This window comes from Cavia porcellus, unplaced genomic scaffold (genome assembly GCF_034190915.1).
Source record: "Cavia porcellus strain 051 isolate PalLab524CR breed Dunkin Hartley unplaced genomic scaffold, mCavPor4.1 scaffold_57, whole genome shotgun sequence".
Classification (NCBI taxonomy): Eukaryota; Metazoa; Chordata; class Mammalia; order Rodentia; family Caviidae; genus Cavia; species Cavia porcellus.
The window spans coordinates 1,313,033-1,320,651 of NW_026947540.1; the positions used below are offsets into that span (position 1 = coordinate 1,313,033).

General features: G+C 50.3%; 1 long non-coding RNA gene across 1 annotated transcript; it reads right to left on the reverse strand.

Annotated features, from left to right (window-relative positions):
* Window positions 1–753: 753 nt before the first annotated feature.
* LOC134475096 (uncharacterized) lies at window positions 754–3,959 on the reverse strand. Its single transcript, XR_010046055.1, has 2 exons — window positions 3,481–3,959; window positions 754–1,991 (listed from the first exon to the last, which is right to left on the reverse strand). It is a non-coding gene; the product is annotated as an uncharacterized LOC134475096 (long non-coding RNA).
* Between the last annotated feature and the right edge of the window lie 3,660 nt (window positions 3,960–7,619).

The window sequence follows — 7,619 nt, forward strand, 5'->3', positions numbered from 1 at the left end:
TACAATGCGCACCACCCGGCGTTGTTTTTCAGAAACCTATCCTACATTGCCACTGCATGTTCCCTGACCTCCCCATGCTGACCACCCCGCGGTGCTTTTCTCCATCCTATATTGCCACTCACTGCCTCTCCTTATTCAGACCCTCCGATTCACACCACCCCGTGATGTTTTTCTCACTCCTACTAATGAATGTAATGTAACACACACCCATACAATGCGCACCACCCCGGGATGTTTTTCTCACTCCTACTAGTGAATGTAATGTAACACACAACCATACAATTAGCACCACCCCGCGATGTTTTTCAGAAACGTATCCTACATTGCCAATGCATGTTCCCTGACCTCCCCATGCTGACCACCCCGCGGTGCTTTTCTCCATCCTACATTGCCACTCACTGCCTATCCTAATTCAGACCCTCCGATTCACACCACCCCGTGATGTTTTTCTCACTCCTAATAGTGAATGTAATGTAACACACACCCATACAATGCGCACCACACCGCGATGCTTTTCTCACGCCTACTAGTGAATGTAATGTAACACACAAACATACAATGCGCACTACCCCATGATGTTTTTCTCACTCCTACTAGTGAATGTAATGTAACACACACCCATGCAATGCGCACCACCCCGTGATGTTTTTCAGAATCCTATCCTACATGGGCACTGCATGTTCCCTGACCTCCCCATGCTGACCACCCCGCTGACCGGAGCCGCGGGAGACAGGAGACCAAACTCGAGCAGGATCAGCTCTCAAACTTTATTACGTACAGCGAACCGGACCTGACAAGGTCCGCCACCCTCGGTGTTGATTCCTCTTCCGCCGTTGGGGGCAGGAACAACCTCTTATAAGGGGAAGCAGTATCCAATCACAGAGAAGCGCGCCTAACAAGCTGATAGGCTAGCGTCACGGGTAACTGGGCAGATATGACAATTTGGCGGGCTTGTTCAGGCCGGGAAGAACCCGGAAGCAGGAAATGGGCGCCATCATAGGCGGCTTCCCACATCTCCCCCTTTTTTATTTATTAAAATAGGATGGTCTGTAGGTCCCTCCAAGGTGTCTATGACCTTGTTGCTGTTAGACACCTAGGAGTGGGCCTACCTTGTAGGCCGAGGCATGAGAGAATGTAGAGGTCTATACCCTGCTGTGCATCACCCTGTTTTGTGCATATCCTTGCGCCAGGACCATGCTCAAGGTGAGTGGTTCATTTTTTCGCAGGGCCAGGCTTTTGTGAACCGAACCTGGATGCATATAGACATTCATTCCTGCCTTCCCCCCAACCTTTGGGGCGGATGGCACTGCAGTACCCTTGGTCTCGCATCTCAATGCCAATAATTTGACTCCGGGAGGGACCCCTGGCCTTATAGGCCATGTATATCTGAGTGGAGCCTGTCTTAGGTTGACCGGGAGGGCTTTTCCCGTCTTACCCGTCATTGGCTTGCCCACTCAGCTCTTATAGCTGATGTTCTGCAATGTGAAGGAGATATGCGGCGGCCTGCTGGCCTGATGGGCCACCTGCTGCCATTTGCATGGCTGCCATAGCTGTGATCTTAACCTGCTGCTGAGTTTGTATGAGGCGATCTAACAAGCATTTAATAACCACAAGCCCTACTAGGATAGCCATGGCAATTAGCATAATCAAGGACTGTTTGATTGATGGTGTAAACCCTGGGTGAGGCGGGCGAGGCCGCCGAAAAAGGTGCCAATGTAGGCGGGTGGTGCCAAGGACCCCAAAGATATTGTGGTGGTTCTGTGGAATCTGAGCATATCACAGGGGTGATTAATAGGAACCCACAGAATAGAAAAAACTCCAAACCAGACATTTTAGTTTGTAGATGGTCTCGGGCGCTGAGCGTCGGTCCCAGAAGGGTCGAGTTGACTTGTGTCCGCGGGCTTATCCTCCTGTGCTTTATCAGGAACTGGTGGGGAGTTTCCTGCTCGCGTCAATCTTTCCGGGACCCACAGCGGTTCGCAGCCTGGTTCCTGTGGGAAAACACAAACCGCACCTCGGGTCCAGCTAACCACTGGATCCGGGCCCATCCATTGTCCTGTAAGGACATCTTTCCATCTCACCAGCCCTTTGTCGGCCGGGGACGGATTGCTATGTTCCATGGCAGGGGAATGATTTTTATGATTAAGGTTTAAAAAATTTATGGTAAAGAGTGCCAATGATATTCTTCCTTTGGGCGTTAGGCCGTGGCCACCCAATTCACGGCACAGGCATGTCCACTCTTCTAAGGACCTATTTTTGTTAGTTCTTAGGACATCACGGCACTCCTTAGTGCACTGTTCAAAAATCAATTGTTTTATGAGAGGGTGAGCCGCCTCAGCATCTGGAAAAATCCTGTTAGCGGCCTCAAGCATGCGGGCCACAAAGTCTGAAAATGGCTCTCCCTGCCCTTGTATAATTTTTGTAAGGTGACCCGTATGTTCTCCCTTTCCAGCCAGCCATCTCCAGGCCTGGAGGCCACAGCGGCTAATTTGTTCATAAACCTGGCGAGGGTATTGAGTTTGATCTTCCTCAAAGGCTCCTCGCCCTAATAGCATATCCCTGTTCCACTCTCTCTGGTTATTTTCCCTGTTGGCTGCCGCCTGCTCTACACAGAATTCCTCATTCCAGGACTTCTAATCTAAATATTGTCCGGGGGAGAGGCAGGCGCGTGCCAGCTGGGTCCAATCTCCAGGAGTTAAAAGCAGACCTGCCAATGCCTCTAAAAGCGCCATGGTAAATGGCGCATTGGGCCCATAAGCTGAAACTGCGTCCTTGATAGTTTTAAGTTGTTTAATTTCTAAGGGCTCATAATATCCTCCTCCTCCCCTGCCTCCTACTTGTACCGGGAATGCATGGAGACCGGAACACTCAAAGGGAAGCTGCGACCATACCCTCTGGTGGAAGGAACGTCCTCCTCCCTCCCCAGATGGGGGCGCAGAAGGCAACCCAGGAAGTAGCTCTCCCTCTAACCAGGGCGGTGCCATAGGTTGTGGTGGCAGCCCAGGGAGCAACTCCTCTTCCGGCCACGGCGGTGCAGTGGGGCCTGGCGCCCTGAAGGGAGCGACCATGGGTCGCGAACTTGCCAAAGGGCGGAAGGGCTTAGTGGGGCCTGGCGCCCTGAAGGGGGTGATCGTGGGTGTTTGGTTCCCCTTTTTATCTTCCCGAGCCCTGAATTCCTCTTTAAGCTGTGCAGGAGGGTCCTGTTTAGCGAAGACAACCTCCTCTTCTGAACCTTCCGAATCAGAATCAGAATTAGAGCCCTGAGGGTCCTCCGGAGACCCACAATCGGCAGTGGCTCCGGGCTCCTCTGAGCATTCCGATCGAGCTCTATCAAAAGCCTGTCGGGCTGTATTAGCGAAGCGAAAGCAAAACAGATGCAAAGGGAAAAGAAAAGAAAAAAAAAAAAAAACCGGCGTCCACTCGTGTGGCCCTCAAAATCTGTTAGGTGCGTCCACCCAACCCAGGTGACCCAGTACTCACCTGTCCCGGGAACCGCTGTATCTCACGTAGCTGATCAGGGTGAAGAGAAGAGGTGCTCGCGGCCTTCCGTTGTTATTGGGCCAGGTCCTCCGTCGTACCGCAGGCGACAGCAATCGCACCTCCCGGCCGAAGAGGCACGTCGCTGAGTCTTTTACCTTTTTCCCCGTACGGGGGCCACCAGATGACCGGAGCCGCGGGAGACAGGAGACCAAACTCGAGCAGGATCAGCTCTCAAACTTTATTACGTACAGCGAACCGGACCTGACAAGGTCCGCCACCCTCGGTGTTGATTCCTCTTCCGCCGTTGGGGGCAGGAACAACCTCTTATAAGGGGAAGCAGTATCCAATCACAGAGAAGCGCGCCTAACAAGCTGATAGGCTAGCGTCACGGGTAACTGGGCAGATATGACAATTTGGCGGGCTTGTTCAGGCCGGGAAGAACCCGGAAGCAGGAAATGGGCGCCATCATAGGCGGCTTCCCACACCCCGCGGTGCTTTTCTCCCTCCTATATTGCCACTCACTGCCTATCCTAATTCAGACCCCCCGATTCACACCACCCCGTGATGTTTTTCTCACTCCTACTAGTGAATGTAATGTAACACACACCCATACAATGCGCACCACCCCGTGATGTTTTTCTCACTCCTACTAGTGAATGTAATGAACACACACCCACACAATGCGCACCACAACGCGATGTTTTTCAGAAACCTATCGTACATTGCCACTGCATGTTCCCTGACGTCCCCATGCTGACGACCCCGCGGTGCTTTTCTCCATCCTACGTTGCCACTCACTGCCTATTCTAATTCAGACCCTCTGATTCACACCCCCTGTGATGTTTTTCTCTCTCAAACTAGTGAATGTAATGTAACACACACCCATACAATGCACACCACCCCGTGATGTTTTTCTCATTCCTACGAGTGAATGTAATGTAACACACACCCATACAATGCGCACCACCCCGTGATGTTTTTATCACTCCTACTAGTGAATGTAATGTAACACACACCCATACAATGCGCACCACCCCGCGATGTTTTTCAGAAACCTATCCTACATTGCCACTGCATGTTCCCTGACCTCCCCATGCTGACCACCCCGCGGTGCTTTTCTCCATCCTACATTGCCACTCACTGCCTATCCTAATTCAGATCTTCCGATTCACACCACCCCGTGATGTTTTTCTCAATCCTACTAGTGAATGTAATGTAACACAAACCCATACAATGTGCACCACCCCGCGATGTTTTTCAGAAACCTATCCTACATTGCCACTGCATGTTCCCTGACCTCCCCATACTGATCACCCCGCGGTGCTTTTCTCCATCCTACATTGCCACTCACTGCCTATCCTAATTCAGACCCTCTGATTCACACCACCCCATGATGTTTTTCTCACTCCTACTAGTGAATGTAATGTAACACACACCCATACAATGCGCCCCACCCCGTGATGTTTTTCTCACTCCTACTAGTGAATGTAACGTAACACACAACCATACAATCCGCACCACCCCGTGATGTTTTCTCAATCCTACTAGTTAATGTAATGTAACACTCACCCATACAATGCGCACCACCCCGCGATGTTTTTCAGAAACCTATCCTACATTGCCACTGCATGTTCCCTGACCTCCCCATGCTGACCACCCCGTGGTGCTTTTCTCCATCCTACATTGCCACTCACTGCCTATCCTAATTCAGACCCTCCGATTCACTCCATCCCGTGATGTTTTTCTCACTCCTACTAGTGAATGTAATGTAACACACAACCATACAATGCCAACCACCCCGTGACGTTTTTCAGAAACCTATCCTACATGGCCACTGCATTTTCCCTGACCTCCCCATGCTGACCACCCCGCGGTGCTTTTCTCTATCCCACATTGCCACTCACTGCCTATCCTAATTGAGACCCTCCGATTAACACCACCTCCTGATGTTTTTCTCACTCCTACTACTGAATGTAATGTAACACACACCCATACAATGCGCACCACCCCCTTATGTTTTTCTCACTCCTACTAGTGAATGTAATGTAACACACACCCATACAATGCGCACCACCCCGCGATGTTTTTCTCACTCCTACTAGAGAATGTAATGTAACACACACGCATACAATGCGCACCACCCCGCGATGTTTTTCAGAAACCTATCCTACATTGCCACTGCATGTTCCGTGACCTCCCATGCTGACCACCCCGCGGTGCTTTTCTCCATCCTACATTGCCACTCACTGCCTATCCTAATACAGACCCTCCGATTCACACCACCCCGTGATGTATTTCTCACTCCTACTAGTGAATGTAATGTAACACTCACCCACACAATGCGCACCACCCCGTGATATTTTTCTCACTCCTACTAGTGAATGTAATGTAACACACACCCATACAATGCGCACCACCCCGCGATGTTTTTCAGAAACCTATCCTACATTGCCAATGCATGTTCCCTGACCTCCCGATGCTGACCACCCGGCGGTGCTTTTCTCCATCCTACATTGCCCCTCACTGCCTATCCTAATTCAGACCCTCCGATTCACACCACCGCGTGATGTTTTTCTCACTCCTACTAGTGAATGTAATGTAACACACACCCATACAATGCGCACCACCCCGTGTTGTTTTGCTCACTAATACTAGTGAATGTAATGTAACACACACCCATACAATGCGCACCACCCCGCGTTGTTTTTCAGAAACCTATCCTACATTGCCACTGCATGTTCCCTGACCTCCCCATGCTGACCACCCAGCAGTGCTTTTCTCCATCCTATATTGCCACTCACGGCCTCTCCTAATTCAGACCCTCCGATTCACACCACCCCGTGATGTTTTTCTCACTCCTACTAATGAATGTAATGTAACACACACCCATACAATGCGCACTACCCCGTGATGTTTTTCTCACTCCTACTAGTGAATGTAATGTAACACACTCCCATACAATGCGCACCACCCCGCGATGTTTTTCAGAAACGTATCCTACATTGCCACTGCATGTTCCCTGACCTCCCCATGCTGACCACCCCGCGGTGCTTTTCTCCATCCTACATTGCCAATCACTGCCTATCCTAATTCAGACCCTCAAATTCACACCACCCCGTGATGTATCTCTCACTCCTACTAATGAATGTAATGTAACACACACCCATACAATGCGCACTACCCCGTGATGTTTTTCTCACTCCTACTAGTGAATGTAATGTAACACACACCCATACAATGCGCACCACCCCGCGATGTTTTTCAGAAACCTATCCTACATTGCCACTGCATGTTCCCTGACCTCCCCATGCTGACCACCCCGCGGTGCTTTTCTCCATCCTATATTGCCACTAACTGCCTATCCTAATTCAGACCCTCCGATTCACCCCACCGCGTGATGTTTTTGTCACTCCTATTAGTGAATGTAATGTAACACAAAACCGTACAATACGCACCACCCCGTGATATTTTTTTCACTAATACTAGTGAATGTAATGTAACACACACCCATACAATGTGCACCACCCCGCGATGTTTTTCAGAAACCTATCCTACATTGCCACTGCATGTTCCCTGACCTCCCCATGCTGACCACCCCGCGATGCTTTTCTCCATTCTACATTGCCACTCACTGCCTCTCCTAATTCAGACACTCCGATTCACACCACCCCGTGATGTTTTTCTCACTCCTACTAATGAATGTAATGAAACACACACCCATACAATGCCCACCACCCCGTGATGCTTTTCTCACTCCTACTAGTGAATGTAATGTAACACACACCCATACAATGCGCACCACGCCGCGATGTTTTTCAGAAACCTATCCTACATTGCCACTGCATGTTCCCTGACCTCCCGATGCGGTCCACCCCGCGGTGCTTTTCTCCATCCTACATTGCCACTCAATGCCTATCCTAATTCAGACCCTCTGATTCACACCACCGCGTGATGTTTTTCTCACTCCTACTAGTGAATGAAATGTAACACACACCCATACAGCGCGCACCACCCCGTGATGTTTTTCTCACTCCTACTAGTGAATGTAATGTAACACACACCGAACAATGCCCCCACCCCGCGATGTTTTTCAGAAACCTATCCTACATTGCCACTGCATGTTCCCTGACCTCCCCATG